Source organism: Stenella coeruleoalba (genome assembly GCF_951394435.1).
Source record: "Stenella coeruleoalba genome assembly, chromosome: 19".
Lineage (NCBI taxonomy): Eukaryota > Metazoa > Chordata > Mammalia > Artiodactyla > Delphinidae > Stenella > Stenella coeruleoalba.
Genome location: NC_137165.1, coordinates 30,639,820 through 30,657,374, shown reverse-complemented (window position 1 = coordinate 30,657,374; position 17,555 = coordinate 30,639,820). Strand labels below are relative to the sequence as shown.

At 53.9% G+C, this 17,555-nt stretch overlaps 1 protein-coding gene across 4 annotated transcripts in view; it reads left to right on the top strand.

Annotated features, from left to right (window-relative positions):
• Positions 1-17,555, top strand: part of CUEDC1 (CUE domain containing 1) — a 76,344-nt gene that overhangs the window by 35,553 nt on the left and 23,236 nt on the right. Inside the window, exon 1 of one of the 4 annotated variants that reach the window (XM_079904950.1) lies at positions 17,383-17,508. The exons of the other annotated variants lie outside the window; for them this stretch is intronic. The gene's annotated coding sequence lies outside the window, so the exon portion shown is untranslated. Of the gene's footprint in view, positions 1-17,382; positions 17,509-17,555 lie in introns of those variants that run through there. 4 annotated transcript variants of the gene reach the window in all.

Sequence of the window (17,555 nt, the reverse complement as noted above, 5' to 3'; positions counted from 1 at the left end):
CTTAAGTATAGTGTTCAGGCATATGCACATTTGAGGGTTAAGAAATGCAAGGAAGCGATTACCATGCAAACAGTTTGTGGCACGTGGAGAGGGTTTTGGAGCACCTGGCAGAGTTTCATTTCTTGACTTGAGTGGTTGAAAGGTGTTTGCCTTATGATGATTCATTAAACTTACATGTATTTTGTGCAGTTTTCTGTATCTGTTTTATTTTTGTAAAAAGGTTGAAAGGAAAAAGGAGCTTGCTCAAGGATCTGTGTGGCAGAGTCGGGACCGGAACCCCTGTTCACCGGTCCTCCCTTGGGCTTCATTTCCAGCTGTTCCCACCCTTTGTGGGTTGTCTGCCCACCCACCTCCCAGCCCCTAGCCCCCAATCTGCAGCTTGCAGGAAAAACTTCAGATTTACAGCTCATTTTGGTTGACTTTCAGGGCCAAGCTGAGACAGCCTGCAGGGAGAACAGGGATTCCCCTTTGACTCAAATGGGGAAATTCTTGAGGAGATCAGTTAAGTCAGGAGTGAAGCTGTCTCAGCCATTTCTATCATTGTGTGCGGTGTGTGTGTTGCAGGGGCAGGAGCTGCCTTGACGATTTCTTGAGCTACAGGCTCAAGCACCCAGGCTTCTGTGTGCTTTCAGACTCCCTTTGCATTCATTTCCTTAGCCTGGTGCATTGGGTTCCTGGAAACAAATGGTTTTTTTCTTTAATAAGCAGTATCCCTCCCATACCCCATCAGCACACACCCTGCCTCAGCTGCCCTTTTCCTCTGACTCCTTCCCAGAAGCCCAAGGAGGCAATGCAAGGGCCACCATGGGGCACAGCCAGGAGAGGGGACAATGGATGAGCCCTGCCGATGCTAAGCACCTCCTTCGTCCTGGCAGGGCAAGCGGGAGACGCTTTTCTGAATCAGGTCCTTGAGCCCAGGGCCCTGCAGCTCCTGAAACCAGACTCGGGCTCCTAGCTGGATTCCTGCTTCTCCCTGCCTGGGTGTCAGGTTTCACCATGGGAACCGGGCCAAAGCTTTGATCTTGGTTGAGGCCAAGGACACCCGTGGGGAGTGGGCCTACTACTCACCCTAGCTCTGCCTGCCCAGGAGAAGGGGATCTTTGCACTTACCTGCCCTTCCCAGAAGGTTGTGGAAGGGCTTTTCTGTTGGGGATCAATTGTCCACAGTCCTTGGTCCCCCCCCAGATCGTTGTAACGAAGCCCCCCAATGATGGTACGCCGGGACATCATGCTGCTGAGGAGGAGGGCTCCCCTTAGGTTCTGGAAGAGCACTGTCTCATAGAACTTCCTGTGATGTTGGAAATGTTCTAATACACGTGCTGTTCAACGTGACGGCCATCGAACACTTGAAATGTGGTTGCATGACCGAGGAACCGATTTTAAATTTTATTTAATTTTAAATAATTAAAATTTAAATTTATCTGGCCACACGTGACTAGTGGCTACCTTCTTGGGCAGTGCAATTCTGGAAGGAGCGGGTGTCTGAGAAGGCTATACTGCCTGCTCCCCTCTTGCCTCTGCGCACACATACACACATTACAAGTTTCAGGAAGGCCCTGGACACAATGTCCTTTTTTTAAAATAATTAATTAATTAATTAATTAATTTTTGGCTGCGTCGGGTCTTCTTTGCCGCGTGCAGGCTTTCTCCAGTTGCGGCGAGCGGGGGCTACTCTTTGTTGTGGTGCGCGGGCTTCTTATCGCGGTGGCTTCCGTTGTTGCGGAGCACGGGCTCTAGGCGCACGGGCTTCAGTAGTTGTGGCTCATGGGCTCTAGAGCACAGGCTCAGTAGTTGTGGCACACGGGCTTAGTAGCTCCGCGGCATGTGGGATCTTCCAGGACCAGGACTCGAACCCGTGTCCCCTGCATCGGCAGGCGGATTCTTAAGCACTGCGCCACCAGGGAAGTCCCACTGTCCTTTTATAACAAAGTTCGCTGTTTAAACATTCTCATCTCGAGTGAGGCAGAGCTGTCATTGACCGTAAACGTGCCCCCACATGTGGCTTCTCTGCGTCCTTGCACACGTGGAGGTAAGGGGTGTGAGACCTCAGGAAACTGTGCATGTGAGTCTGGATTCATCGGTCACAGGACGCAAACTCTGGTCTCCCGCCCTGGCGTGCCCGTGCTCCTCTCTGCTCCTGCCCTTTAGGAAAAAGAATCCCGTAAGGGTGGATGCCTGGTAACTGGCGGACAGGTCCTCTCCTGGGAATAAGGCCCAGGCCCCGGGGGCGGCGGGGGGTTGGGGGGGAGCCTACGCTGGCAGTTTTGATCTTATTTCCTGTTCTGGATTGAACAGCTCAAGTAAGAGGGATTTTTGCCTTTTTCAAGAAGGTGGGGATGAGGAACAGCTTTTTTTTTTTTGCGGTACGCGGGCCTCTCCCGTTGCGGAGCACAGGCTCCGGACGCGCAGGCTCAGCGTCCACGGCTCACAGGCCCGGCCGCTCCACGGCATGTGGGATCTTCCCGGACCAGGGCATGAACCCGCGTCCCCTGCATCTGCAGGCGGACTCTCAACCACTGCGCCACCAGGGAAGCCCGAGGAACAGCTTTTAATTTCTTGTTTTATATATGGGTATATTTTTTGAGCAAGGTGGGTGGTGGGGTGAAGGTGCCTTAAGGTCGTCACCAGCTGAGTGGGTCCTCTTATCCCCCTCTCGCCCTCACTTTCCCACTGGCTAGCACCTGGGGGGGTGCTCTGTGATATTTGTTCAATGAACGAGTGAAGAAGTGGTTTCTGCCTGCCAGAGCGCCTCCAGGACAGCCCTCTGCTGCTCCTCTCTCTCTCGTCCTCTTCCTTTCGCCCTGCAGGGCAGGCCAGCCATCTCTCCTCTCCCGGCTCCCGTCCGAGGCTCTCAAGATGTACGCCGCATGTTCTGACACACTAACCTTTTCTAATAGCTGTTTCCTAGTGTATCATAACTCAGCCGTTACAAATGTCCCACAGAGTGTCCCTGCACGGCCATCCCCGTGGCATGTGTGACTCTGCAGACCATATGAACATTCCTCGTCAACAGGGCTGTCGTTGTCCCCTGGCCTACTCCATGCAGATGGGGAAAGAGCCCCTCTGTGCAGGCAGGATTTCCTGTGTGCTGTTGGCCCTCTCTCTGCATAGCCCAAGGAGAGCCCCCTTCTGCCCGGTGAGTCGCAGTCTCTTCTACAACCCAGTGCCTCATCCTGCCTGATTTTGTCTTTTATTTTCATTGTGATAAAATGAACATGACATACCATTTTAACGATTTTTAAGTGGCAATTCAGTGACATTAAGTATACATACGGTGTTGTGCAGTCATTACCACTGTCCGTCTCCAGAACTTGTCTATCATCCCAAACAGGAACTCTGTGCCCGTTAAACAATCTCTCTCCATCCCCCCGTCCCCTCAGTCCCTGGGAAACTCTGCTCTAATTTCTGTCTCTAAGAACTTGCCTATTCTAGGTACCTCATAAAAGTGGAATCATACCGTGTCTGTCCTTTTGTGTCCGGCGTAGCATGTTTTCAGGGTTCATCCATGTTATAGCATGTATCAGAATTTCATTCCTTTTTGGGGCTGAATAACAACATTCCATGGTTCCATATGTACAGATACATTTTGTTCATCCGTTCATCCGGTGACAGACACTTGGGTGGTTGCCACCTTTGGGCTATAGTGATAATGTTGCTATGAACACGGGTGTTCAAATTCTGCATCTCTGGGAGCGGAACTGCTGGGTCGTATGGTAATTGTGTTTAACTTTTCGAGGAGCCACCAAACTGTTTTCCATAGCAGTGGTACATTTTATGTCGCAGTGTACCTTTTAAAATAATTCTTAACTTTCAACTAGAAAAACGATGCATGTTTGTTATAAAAACCTCAAAGGAGGGCTTCCCTGGTGGCGCAGTGGTTGAGAGTCCGCCTGCCGATGCAGGGGACACGGGTTCGTGCCCTGGTCGGGGAAGATCCCACGTGCCGCGGAGCGGCTGGGCCCATGAGCCATGGCCGCTGAGCCTGCGCGTCCAGAGCCTGTGCTCTGCAACGGGAGAGGCCACAGCAGTGAGAGGCCCGCGTACCGCAAAAAAAAAAAACAACAAAGAAAACAAAACTTCAAAGGATGCAGAGGTACATGAAGTAACGATGCAACCCTCCCTTTTAGACAACTGCTACTTAGTGTTTGGTGTGTATCCACTTGGACCCCCCCTGTACCTCTCCAAATATACGAGCATACACTCAGACATTTCAACAAAAGTGGGACACCTGGCCCTGCCGCTTGGTTTTTTTCCATGTCATCCCATGTTGCACCTGAAGTTCTCGGCTGTGTGCCTCTCCGTTCTGTGGATGCACTTGTGTCATGTATCGGTTCCCGGGTAGTGAGAGACAATTCTCACAAACCCTATGCACTCACAGCTTTGCACACGTCGGCTGCCAGAGCTGACCTTGGCACTGGGGAGGCCATGTGGCCAAGAACTACCTTCCCCATCAGTCTCAGCTTTTCCCAAGTTGCTCTACGCTTGGGGTAGCTAAACTGGCTGAGCTGTGTTTTGTGAGGGAGGGCCACCCACCTGGCCTCATCCAGCTGCAGCCTGGCGTGGCACACCCTCCCCTCTGGGAATTCTGGGAGTCAGCCTCCTTTGAAGTGAGGAGGTAACTTAGAGCTGGGCAGAGAGGTGAGCTGCAGCTGGAGAGAGAGAGAGTCCAGACTCTCACAGCATGGGGCGGGCGGGGTTTCTCTTTGGGGCTCTGAGAAGGAGGCTGTGGGACCATCAAGGCGTGCTGTGCCCTCACACACTTGGACAGACCCAGCTTAGGCCTGGCAAAAGGCCACCTTTCAAGCCAAGGACCAGCCTATCTTTTGCCAGCACCTTTTTCTGCAGAGCCCCAGGCAGCTGGTGGGAGAGTACAAAGAGGCCTGGAAAATCCACAAACTGCATAATCAGCCCCTGCATCTTGGACGCTTGACTCTGTTTATTGCTTCCTGTCCCCGAAAGCCCTTTAAAAACAGAGGGGCTTTGAGGGGGGGGAGCTGGACCTGGTGGGTGGCCTGCCCCTGCCAGACGTCCCACAACTCTGGGAGCCGGCAGCTTCCCTAAACAAGTCCACTTTCCTTTCCACTTCCCTCTGCCACCCCCAAAGAGAACAGGGGGTTGTCCAAGAGTGTGAGAGGGCCTAATTGACAAAGGACAAGGGTCTCATTTCTACCAATTTCCTTGAAGGCCTGGAGGTTAAGCTCTAATGAGGTGCAGGAGGGGAGCAGGGTAAAACCTCAGCCTCTGACTGACCCCTGCGAGGTGGGGAGGGGAGCAGGGGGTCTGTTCCCTGGGATCTAGGGACGGTCCTGTTCCAAGGGCCGTGGGACTCGCTCAAAGCTGTTTTATTCTTGTTTGTATTACATTTTTTTTCTTTTGGCCATGCTGCGCGACTTGTGGGATCTTGGTTCCCCAACCAGGAACTGAACCCGCGTCGTTGGCAGTGAGAGTTCGGAGTCCTAACCACTGGCCCACCAGGGAATTCCCTGTATTACATTTTTTTTAAATAAATTTATTTATTTTTTATTTATTAATTTTTGGCTGTGCTGGTTCGTCGTTGCCGTGCGCGGGCTTTTTCTAGTTGCGGCGAGCGGGGGCTACTCTTCATTGCGGTGCGCGGGCTTCTCATTGCGGTGGCTTCTCTTGTTGTGGAGCACGGGCTCTAGGCGCGCGGGCTCAGTAGTTGTGGCTCACGGGCTCTAGAGCTCAGGCTCAGTAGTTGTGGCGCACGGGCTTAGTTGCTCCGCGGCATGTGGCATCTTCCCGGACCAGGGCTTGAACCTGTGTCCCCTGCCTTGGCAGGTGGATTCTCAACCACTGCACCACCAGGGAATCCCCTGTATTACATTTTTAAAAACAGGTTTCTCCTTGTTGACTGACTTTTCTCCCTTCCCTTCCTCTCACCTCCCCAACCTTCATCCACCCTGTCCCAGAATTAACTAATTCACGTCACAGCCTTTCCCACCACTGCCGGTGGCTGAGATGTGACTCTTTCAGGGAAGAGCTACAGCCCTGAAACGTTCACCTGGACACTCACAGCTGGGGGTGCCCGTGAGGGCTGTTTGCTGTGCTTTCCTTGCATCTGGGAGACATGGGCAGGGTGGATGTGGGGGGCACATGGTTGGAAGAGGGATGCTGTGTTTTGGGAAGAGGGGCATGTAGGAAGACAGTCACCCAGAGCTGGGGCTGCCCCTGCCAGCCAGACGTGGGGCGAACTGTCCCTCTCCGACCTGGGGCTCCCGCTGTGGTCAGGCGGGTGGGAGGCCTGAGTTCCCACCCTCCCTCTATGCCTGTCTGCATCCTCCCTTTGCTTGGCGTCCCTGACTTAGAAGCCGATTGACCACATGACCCTGATTTACCCCTGTTGAAAGGCCTCTCTGATTTAAAAAGCAGAGGGTATGAGTTGGCCTGTGCTCTCTGTGTGGACCCGCCGTATGTGAGGGTCCGTGGGTCTGCTCGTACTTTTCCGCAGGGGCCGTCTAAGCAGACTTTCCACGTGGGACCTCTGTGTGTCTGAGCTTGTGCATTTGGTTGTGCAATTCTGATCCTGCCCCACCCTCCCAGCTCCTTCCTGAAAGTGAAATGCTACAGTCCTTGCTCAAGAACAAAGGCTTGAGCTCAGCCCTGCATGTTAATGATTTTCAAGTGTGGCCACTTCCTCCTGCTGGGCCCGACTCACTCAGCTGCTGCCCGCTGTGGTTGGGATGGAAACCCAGCTTGAAGAGCCCAGGGACGGACAGGGGGACCCTGCTGGGGGTGGGAGCCGGAGCCTGGCAGGGTCCTGTTGGCCCTGGGACCCCTGTAGCAGAGGAGGCATATGGCAGGACCGGCCTGCTCTGCTCTGAGCTGGACTGCACCCCCTTCTTTTCTATCTCCCTGCTCCTGGCCAATCCATGCAGCCGCTTCTCTCCTGCCCCAGGGTGACCCCACGTTCCCAACCCTTCTGGAGCCTCAGTTTCCCTCTGTGCCCCATACAGAGATCAGAGGCTCCTCATTATAAGTAGGGTGACAGTGCAGTGAGTGGTTGGGAACATGGGCTTGGGGGTAGAATCCTGACTTAGCCGCTTGGTATCTAATTCCTCTGTGCCTCAGCTTCCCCATCTGCAAGGTAACACCTCCTACCTCGTAGGGCTGTTGCTAGGATTCCATGGAGGTGAAGTGCCCAGCATGGTGCCAGCTGAGCCCCTGCTCTCGGGGAACGGGCCCAGCCTAGAGCCTGGCTTGTGGAACTCGCCCCCAGCACTGGAAACTGTAAAGTGCTGTGCACATGTAAAGCACAATCATTTGGGGGCAGTCATCACGTTCAGAGTGAGAGAATGATCTATTTCAGGATTTTTAAACGGCTGGGATCAGCAGACCTTGGCTACAATTCACAGATGTTTCCCACTGTGGAAGCTGGGTTTTCACTCCTGCCTTTCCTGTTGGTCTTTCCTCTTTGGTTATTTGGCACACGCACATGGGTTCCCCCCTTTGTGCCACACAAAGGGAGCATGAATCCGGATTCACCCCGTGTCTGTGGGCTGTGGGCCTGAAAACCACTACAGCTCCTCTGTCAAAGATTCATAAACCTTGAAGGATGAGTCAGTCGTGTTTGCCACCAGCAAGAAGTGCTTGAGCACTAGCTGAATACCTCGTGTTTTAACAGTGCTCATCAAGGAGACACGGGACTAAGGAGTGTCCAGCTGCTTTGGAAAGGTCCCAGCAATTGCTGGACTGTCCTCATTGTCGCCTCATACCCCTTAAGTCTGGGTGCCTTGCAACCCACTTGTAGGCTGGGGCCATTCCAGCTACACGCTCTCTCCGACCCAGCCCTCGTGCCCATCCCACACTGGAAGGAAGGGAGTGCAGGGTCCACACATCCCTGGCTGGCGGCTTCCCTGGGAGGGACAGAGCGGCTGCGAGTCTGGGCTTGTGGGGTGAAGTGGCAGAGCGTTTGTTTGATGACTGTGGATTAAGCCCAGGTGTGTGGGCCTAATGTTTACAGAATCCTGATTGGCTCAGGCTGGAATGAAAAAAATGGCTATTCAGGGGAGCAGGGAGGTGGCATGGATAATCCAAAAGCCATTTTTTCAGGGCTTGGAGCCAGAGATAAGGTATTTTTGCAGATCTCCGTAAATCAGCCAGATAGGAATTCTTTTTAATGTGTGCCTACAGTGTACCTCAGCTGCTCCAGTGACTGAACAGTCCACGAAACTCAGCTCAGACAGCTGTGGACCATCTGGGGACTCGGGGCACACACAGAGGATGCCAAGAATGAAAGGGACCTTGAAGATCATTTAGTCCTCCTTGCCCATTTTTCAGATGGGTACCTGAAGGCTCAGGCGGTGAAATGACTTGCTGAAGTTCCCTTGGCTGGTCAGTGATGGAGCTAAAGTCAGAATCTGGGGCCCCAAACCGCATCACTCTGTAAGGTAGTGGTCCTCACACTTTACTGCACATTCGAATGATCTGGGGAACTTGTTAACATACAGATTCCCAGGCTGTAGCCCCGGAAATTCTGATTTCATAGTGGGGTGAAGAATGTGTGTCCTTAGCAAACCCCTCAGAGGAGTCTGGTGAAGGCGGTCTCCACCATCCTCTCAGATACATTGCTATAACGCAAAGGGCATTTGCTTTTAGACTGATAGAAAAGCACATTTGCTCTTCCCAGAGCCTCGTGAGCAGGCCGGTAGCAGTGCGGGGAACAGGCAGAGATGCAAACAGCTCTGGTTAAACCTAGGCTTTAAAACAGGTTGCAAGAAACTGGTGTGTCAGAAGACTTGACAGCACACTGGTTTCTTTCCTGTGAGGCCATGCAATTTGGATGTGGTGCAGCCCTGGACGACCTTTAGGTCACACATGACGACCCCTTGTCCCTATCTGTAAAATGGCTCTGATGGTGGTAGAAGGTAATAATCTGCGGTACTAGATTATCGTGAGGATTAACACAGTGCACGGGAAGCACAGCCCAGCACTCAGTAAATGGCAGGTTCTCTGATCGATAATTGCTGGGGGAGGGAGGGGAGGGCAGGCCTCTGCTTTATGTCTTTATGGAATGGATGTCTGCTGAGGATGTCATTTGAGGACAAGGGTTCCGGTTCTGTAGCTAAAGAAAGGGTCCAGGTCCTTCCAGCCCTGGGGGACTGGGATGCAGCCACCCCCTTCTGCAGAGGTGTCACCATGGTTTGTACCTAGCTTGGTGGTGCCTTTCTCTGGCTCTGATCCGTCCCCCACCCCAACTCATGTCCTTGCATCTCTGGGAGGTTTCAGTGATGGGGAAGGTCAGACTGAACAGGGACTCTTTCTCTCCATTTTCTAGGGATGGAGACTGAGGCCCCCTGGAGGCAAAGCAGGCTGGTTCTGGGACCGCCAGGATCTCCTGCCCCTTCCCCTGACTGTCAGATTTGAGGGCCAGGGCTACCAGCCCCAGCGGGCCTGCAGCCCTCCTTCACTCCCATCTGGGAGTTGGTTTTGCAGGGAACCGGAAAGCTGATTTCTGGGCCAGGGTGTGCCACTTCCAGGTTCTGGTTCTGGCCAGATTTGCTGCAAATCAGGTCAGCCTGACCTCACCCCTCACCACTGATGCACCTGATGCTGTAAAAACCATTCTGGGCACATTCGGGGAAGAGAGAGAGGGACCAGGGCCTCATCTGGCCCTGCTGTCAGCCTAGCGAAGGGAGGGGTTGCAGGGTGGGCCGTGGGAAGGCTGAGGGGGCGGTTAGTGCACGTTAGCGTGTGTGTAGGACAGTCTGGCGGAAGAACACAGCTTCCAAGTTGGGTGAAGAGAGGAGTGGACTGAGTGCCTGGGCTGGGCGGGAGGGTCCAGGAAAATCTAAAGGAAGGGAGCGTGGCCCCTGGCTGTGAGGGCCTGAGGCATCTGTGGCACCCGCCTGTGCAGTGAAGGCTTGGAGGGAGCTGGTGTATGTGGCGCAAGCAGACGCATGAGCTGTGCGTCGCTGCGCTGGGGTGCACGCCCACACGGGGACAGGGCGCTGGCCCAGGAGGCCACAATCTGGGTTCAGATCCCAGCTCTGTGGCCACTGAGCTCTGACCTCAGGCAACACACACCATCTGGCAGGGAGAGCATGGGGTTTCTTCCTGAGGGCATGTGTGGGCACGTGGGTACTGGAGTTGAGCAGTGTGGGTGAGGGAGGGCCACAGGTGGGGAGGGATACCTAGCTCAGCGGTGGCAGAGGAGGGGCGCGGGGGAGCGAGCAGCCTGCGGTTGGGGAGAGTAGCACGGGCCTGGTAAGTGGCTCTGAACAGTCCCATCTGCTGTCTGGGCGGGGCGGAATTTCTGATGGTGTCCCGGCTGCCTGCCTGCGAGGGGTGGTGGCCCTCGGGCTGCAGCTGCCTCCTGCTGTTTGAAGCTGGGCCCCTCCCCCAGCCCCTGCTCCCCAGCCCCGGACCTGCATTCCCCAGCTGCTATAGGAAGCACTTCGGAGAAGGGCCCTGTGTGTGCCCGTGCTCCTGCTGCACAGCCCGGAGCCCCTCCCTGGGGGCAGGCCCCTGTCAAACCAGCCCAGCCCCCAGCAGCAGCGGGAGCTCCACGCAGGGGTCCCAGAGCACCCCAGCCTGAGGTCCTGGAGGCACCTGAGAAGAGCCTTAATGCTGCATACTCTCCCCGCTCAGGGCTGGATTCAAGATCATAACCCCAGGGGCTTCCCTGGTAGCACAGTGGTTAAGAATCCACCTGCCAATGCAGGGGACACGGGTTCGAGCCCTGGTCCAGGAAGATCCCACATGCCGCGGAGCAACTAAGCCCGTGCGCCACAACTACTGAGCCTGTGCTCTAGAGCCCGTGCAACAAGAGAAGCCATCCAATGAGAAGCCAGTGCACCACAACAAAGAGTAGCCCCCACTCGCCGCAACTAGAGAAAGCCCACGCGCAGCAACAAAGACCCAACGCAGCCAAAAAAAAAAAAGATCATAACCCCAGGCCTGACTCCTGGGCCAGGCTCTAGACACAGACAGTCTTACTGACGGCTGCCCCGACTGAGAGAACGTGATCCCCCTCAGGAACCTGTCTGAGGACATACAGGTGTCCCTGTTCTACACATGAGGAAACGCACTCAGAGATGTTCCACTCACCCAAGCAGCAGTGATCGGGATGGAAGCCGGGGTTAGCCCTGAGCTCAAGCCCATCCTTAACCGCTGCGCTCCTACCCCAGACACAGCGCCGGTAAAAACCAACTTGTGGTTTCCCCTCCACGGGGAGCTTCCTGGCTAGACCCCGCCCCACTGCGCTGCTCCGGTGGGCCCTCCACACTGTGGTCTGACCCCTGAAACAGCTGTGGCATCAGCCATCACCTGGCCCACCGGGAATCTCTGTGTACCCTGCAACCCTCCCAGGAGATAGGTGGGGCCCTGGCCCTGAGGCTGAGGCTCTGGCCAGGGAGGGCTTGCCCAGATAGTCCGGGTAGGAGGGATGGAGTTGGGATTCGAAGGATCACAAAAGTTTTAAAGCCCTGGAGGCTCTGTGCTTTTAAGATTTCTTTCTGTCATCATTCAGTTGTTTTTGGTTTGGTTTGACTTGGTTTTTTAAAATCAGAGAACAGTGTAAGACGGAGGTTGAGAAGAGCATGGACTCTGGGGACAGATTGCTTGCATCCACATTTTGGCTCTGTCGCTGACTGTGTGACCCTACGTAAGCTCTTTACACTCTCTGAGTCTTAGTTTCCTCATCTGTAAAATGGGTATAATTGCTTTACTGTGGGGTGGCTTTGATGAGATGATGCATGCCACGTGTTTAGAAAGTGTGTGGCACACAGTATGTGCTCACAGATATTTGCTATGACTATTATTAAAAAGTAATTCACGTCAATTGTAGATAATATGCATATGCAAAGAGAACAGAAGATCACTGGCAGAGCTATCATTTTGATATTCTTTGTAGGTTATCTGCTTATTTTATAATTTTAAAATTAAGGAACATGAATCAAAATTTAAAAGGTACCAAAGGATTTACAGAGAAAAGTTTTCTTGATCTGTCTCTTATGACCTAATTCTCCCCAGTGGAAGCCTATAGTATCAGTTTCTTATGAATCCTTTCAGAGCCCTTTCCCTCACCCTCTCCATATGTAGACATACACATACCCTAATGCACTATAGTATAGAGACTATACTTACTTTTCTGTGCCTTGCATTGTTCCCCTAAGCAACAGGTCTTGGGCATAGAGACATACAGAGATGCCCTATTTCTGTTTACCACTGTATAGTGTTCCATCAAATGTGTTATATGAATTCCATAGAAGTGGAATTCATGGATCAGTGGGTGGGTGCAAAGTGTGTGCTAGTGTGGGGTAAGGGGACAGGAGTTGGGACTTCAGTTCCCAGGACCCTCCTCTGCTCTGAGCACCCCTCCCTAATCTTGGTTCCTTGGCCTGGACTCCCTGGGCATGCTCAGATACTGAATTATGTGGCATCATTGACTGACCACCTGTCCCAGGGGCCCAGAGACATCTCCTGCCCAGACTTCAGGGCTCAGCATCAGACCATGCAGGCCCAGCCTGTGGAGGGGCCTTCAGCTTAACCGCCTGAAGGACATGCCCGGGGAGGGGCAGCTGGCCCCTCTTTCCCAAGGAGCTGGAACTGGGCCAGCAAGAGCTCATGCCTGGAGCCAGCCCAGCTTCACTGCCTGGCACCTGAGCTGCCAGTGCCCCCTTCTCCCAGTTTGGGCCATTGCACTTGGTCCCAGGTACAAACACATTCCTGCCAGCCCAGAGGCGCTCCGCAAGGCTGCAGTCCCTGGGTGGGGCAGCGGGGAGCAGCTTCCCCTCTGTCAACTGAAGTCTGATCTCCTCCCAGGCGCCTGGGTTGAGTGTCTTGGCCGAGCTGGTAACGCTTGTTGATGGAGAGACGGATTGTTGTGGAAATAGTCCCAACCAGTTCAGGTAGAGATGGAAAACAGTTGGTTGCCCAGGCAACTGACAACCTGGGTGGAGTAGAGAAAAGGGATTTGTAGGGAAACTGCCACGGTTCTGTCTTTCCTTCTGGTAGGCTTTGCCTGGACTCCTTCCTCCTCCCTTCCTCCCTGGACATGAGCACCAGGTACCCCCAGCCTCTCCAGGGGCAACTCTGCCCCATTAGGAGTCAATTCAGTTCACAGTTACTGAGTTCTTGCTGTGTGCCTGACTCCGTGCTCAGCCTCGGGAATGCAGAAAGGGGGTCAGGCCTGATGGATTAAGAGTGCCAGGTCTGGAGTCAGATCAGTTTGGCCACTTAGCTGTGTGACCTTGAACAAATTCCTCGACTCCTCTGTGCCTCATTTTTCTATCTATAAAGTGGAAATAGCATTGGTAATATGTACCTCTTAGGGCTGTAGAGAGGATGAAAAGAGTTATTAACAGGCATAAGGCACTTGGAATAGTGGTTGGTACATAAAGAAGCAGGCGATAAGTGTTATGTTATCATTATTGCTATTATTACCGTCATTCTACCAAGATGAGCCGAACAAATGACATGTTACTCATGCCTGAGGAGCTTCATCTTGGATCTTTTCAACTGGAAGGCAGAGCTGACTTCTCAGCCCTTTTACAGCAACCAAGCCCAATGTCTGGGCCTCAGGAACAAAGATGAACAATGGTGTCCTTAGAACTGAAGCTCTGGGGCCAGTCCTTTCATAGGGTAGGGACCTTATTAACTTCCTTTGAAACCTCTTGCCCTAGTCCATACCCAACAGCCCCCATCAGCTATAGACCTGCCCACAGAAGTTGAAGCAAGAGAGAGAAAAATTAGGAAAGAAAACATCTTTTTTCGTTTTTTTTTCTCCTATAGATTTTTAAAAGATATTAGTGGGGTAGGTGGATTTCTTTCCTGCCCCAGCCTTAGATTGGACTCATTGATGGGGGATGGCCCAGAGAGGTAAGTGGCTAACTCAAGGTCACACAGCCGGGCATGGCAGAACTGAGTCTGCCTCTCCCTCTCTTCCTCCTCCTCTTCTCTTAGGTCCAATAAGGCCTCCTTTTCCCAATGGCCGTGCCCGAGGGTCCTCTCTGCCCTTCCTGACACCCCCTTCCCCGGGGGGTGGGCACAGGTGTGGCTGCCCAGCAGCTCCCGGTGCCTCGGGAATGAATGAGGCTGGCTTTGTTGCGGCCCCAGCAGCTGTGGCCGTTTGAGTTTCCATTAAGCCCTTTCCGCGCCTTGGTCTGGAGCAGGAGGCTCGGCATTTAAAGGTCACCGGGCGTTTGAAGCTGCAGTGACATTAATAGCTTGGGAAGAAAACAAGACTGTGCAGGGACCGGAGGACAAGGCGCCTCTGTCAGGGCTGTGCCCGCCCCCCCTCCCCCGCCGGGTGCTCACGCGCATACACACACACTTACACACTCGGACACACACACACACAGACCCTGACAGCCTCTCTCTGTCTCTTGTCCCGCCCTCCTTTCTCCCCTTTTGGGGCCTCTCTAGCTCAGAAGCCAAGAAGCTCAGGCAGACTTCCCTGTGCCCTGCCCCCATCACGTCTGAGGTGACAGTTGGACAAGGATGCAGCTGCCCCAGGCCCAGCGGCTTCTCCATTAACACTGCCATTACCCACTTGAGGTTTCCCCAGGACTTAACCATGGTTACACAAGCATCCCAGGGGTCATATGACCTCATTCTGGCCCTGCTGGCTTTTGCAGCCCAGATTCCTAATGAGACAAAATAAGCCTGGGCCTGGTCTTCTCATACGGGAAATGAAAGGGCTGGCAAGCAGGGTGTATCTTGCCTGCCAGTTCTAATCACTTGGTAGTGACTTGCCCAGAGGGCTGAGTTGAAAAGGCTTCTGAGGCTGTGTGGGTTCCATAGGACAATACCTAGATGGATTAGTGATGTCTGCCAAGGACACAGGATATAAATAAGTGGCGTGTGCGCCTTGTATTTCGCACCTTGGGAATAAATTATTTTGAAACTCTTCCAGTCTTGGATTCTAAGATCCCTGGAGTGGCTGGGTGGCTCCTCTTCCTTTTAGTCAGCCCGAGAGTCGGGGGTGGGGCTGATTTTTGAGTTCTTGGAGAGAAGCTGATCTGTATGCCCTTTCCTGGGAGCAGCTGTGGCCTGAGCCCTGGGACACCACCTAGTGGCCTGGAATGGTAGTGCCATTGGGCTGGGCCCAGATCTTATGCAAGAAGGGACAGCGAGTCCCTCTGCAGGCTGTGATCACAGCAGTTACAGATAGATCACAAGATCCGGTCTGTCCCTGGGAGTTTTTAGAGGAGGGAGCCAGGGGTGTGCAGGGACACAGCTGGCCTCGGGTAGTCACTTCAGAAGAATGGGGCGGGGGGCGTGCAGAAAAGTGTTGGCAACTGGGACCTCTGGCCTCCCAGCCCCATACCTCCTCCTGAGGCCTCCTCTTCTAATCCCCACCTTCTGGGGTTGAGTCCTGGTCCTCCTGGGAGGCAGCAGAGTATCAATTCAGGTGTTGGAGGGGGTCGAGCTCCTGCCCGCTGGAGCTGTCGCTGGCTTGGAAAGAAGACCAACAGACCAGCCTTGTGTGCCAGGGAGGAGGCCCTCAGGCCCGGCGGCAGAGGGCTCAGGCACCTTGACCGTGTCACTGAGCAGCCTTGGCCTCGGTCGCCTCGTCTGTGAAGTGGGGTAATAATGCACACCCTGTATAAATGATAGGTTTGTTGTGAGGACTGAATGAGAATGCAGAGAAGACAGGGCTTTGGAAATGGAGAAAGCACCCCGTCCCCACCGTTGATATGAGCCGGAGAAGGAAGAGAGGGGAAGGGAACCCACAGTTGCTGCACTCCAACTTCTTTCCTTCCCTTCTTTACTCATCCACCTGATAAGTTACGTTGGAGCTGCTGTTGGACATCCACGTGGAGGCAGCGGGTCGGCTGTGCAAGTGTGGAGTTCAAGGGCGTGTTCCCGGGAGACCTCAGGGCGAGAGACATGTGGGAGCCAATATTCGGCGTGCAGACAGTGTCAAAGCTGTGGGACTGGATAAGATCACTCAAGGTTTGAGTATAGCTCAGGAAAAGGGCCAAGACCCGGGCCGGAGGTCGCACCAACCTGTCTCGTTGGGTGCTTCCTATGCTGAGGCACCCGTATAAATCCTATCACAACACCCCTTCCACGTAGGTATGATCCCAACTTTGACAGATGAGGAAGCTGAGGTTCAGAGAAATGAAATAATTTCTCCAAGTCACACAGCCGTACCAGGCCCAGGCAGAATGGGAATCCATTCTGGCTCCTGGGCTCTCACATCCCCCATGTGGGCCCTACCTGGCCCTGCAGGAGACTGGCTGGGATGACCTTGGGCAAAGTCGGGAGAATGACTCTCCGACTCTCGGGCAGCTGGCCCACCTCCCTGGGCCAGGCCGGGAGTGACTCAGGCCTTGGCTGTCTACACACACTTGGAGGGAAGCTTGGCTGTCTGCCGCCCCTGCCAGGCCTGGATTCCTTTCTGGGGAGGCGGAAGGCCTGGCTCCCTGGGACCTGGGGGAGGACAGGTGTGGGGTTTCTGCTTCCCAATCCCCAGGTTGCTCACAACCTGTGAATTCAGGAGAGCCTCTGAGTCTGCCTCCAAGAGGTCTAATGGGCTCAGCAGGTTAGATTCACTTCCTTTTTCAGAAGTCAGGGGTTATCTCCCTCTGTTTCCCTGCCAGTGCCCAGCAGCCAGGGTTCAGAGAGGCGGAGGAGTGATTTCCCCAAGGTCACAGAGCCAGTTCTGGGGCAGAGCCAACAGACCCCCTCCCTGCCCTCCCTCCGCCAGTGCTGTCTGGGTCACATTTCCTCTGCTGGAATGTCAGCCAGGCTGTGCCGTCTCCTGAGCCTTTCTGAGGTTCCTCCGCTCCTAGCCCTGCAAGCCTGACTTGGCATTTTTGCCTCTTAGGAAATGGGTTCCTAATTCTGGCTTCTCTACACACTAGCTGTGTGACTTTGTACAAGTTACCTAACTTCTCTGAACTGGTTTCCACAGCTATAAAGTGGGGACAATAACATCTGTCTCTGGAGTTGTAAAAAAAAAAAGATTAAATGTGAAAGCGCCTGGCACAAGCTCGTACACCTAAGCTGCCTACTTCATTTTTTCATGTGTTTAACATTTTTTTTCATTTGAGCTGTGCCGGTTGTAGAAGGCAGCCTGGCACGGATGACTCTGACCCTGAGGACAGTCCTTCTCCCTGCTCCCAGCCACGCTGGCCAAACCTCAGCCCTGGCCTCAGCCTCTGCACCTGAGCTCAGCGAGCGCTGGGGAGATGGTCCTCTGAGAAGTGGGGGCCCTCACAGCGACCCCTCCTGGTGTTAATTGTAGGCAGCCTGGCTCTGGGAGTCCGTGGGTCCTTGCAGAGTCCTATGAAAATAGCATTTCTCTACACTGAATCCTGTTTCCCATTACTGTTTCTGAGCCACTTTCTCCTCATCCACAGAAACGCTCTCTGATGGAAAAGTCAAGGCTTTACCGCTCCTGCTCTGTGTCCTGGGCATCTCCTCTGGTCCTGGGTCTCGGCTCTTCATCTGTAATGTGCAGCAGGCTGTAGCGTTGTCGGCCGTTCTCATGTCGCGGCAGACACACAACGTGCTCTTTTTCAAGGCTTTGCACCTGGGGTAAATGGAAGCAGCTGCTGCGGCCCAGCCTCCCCTGGGGCTGTGAG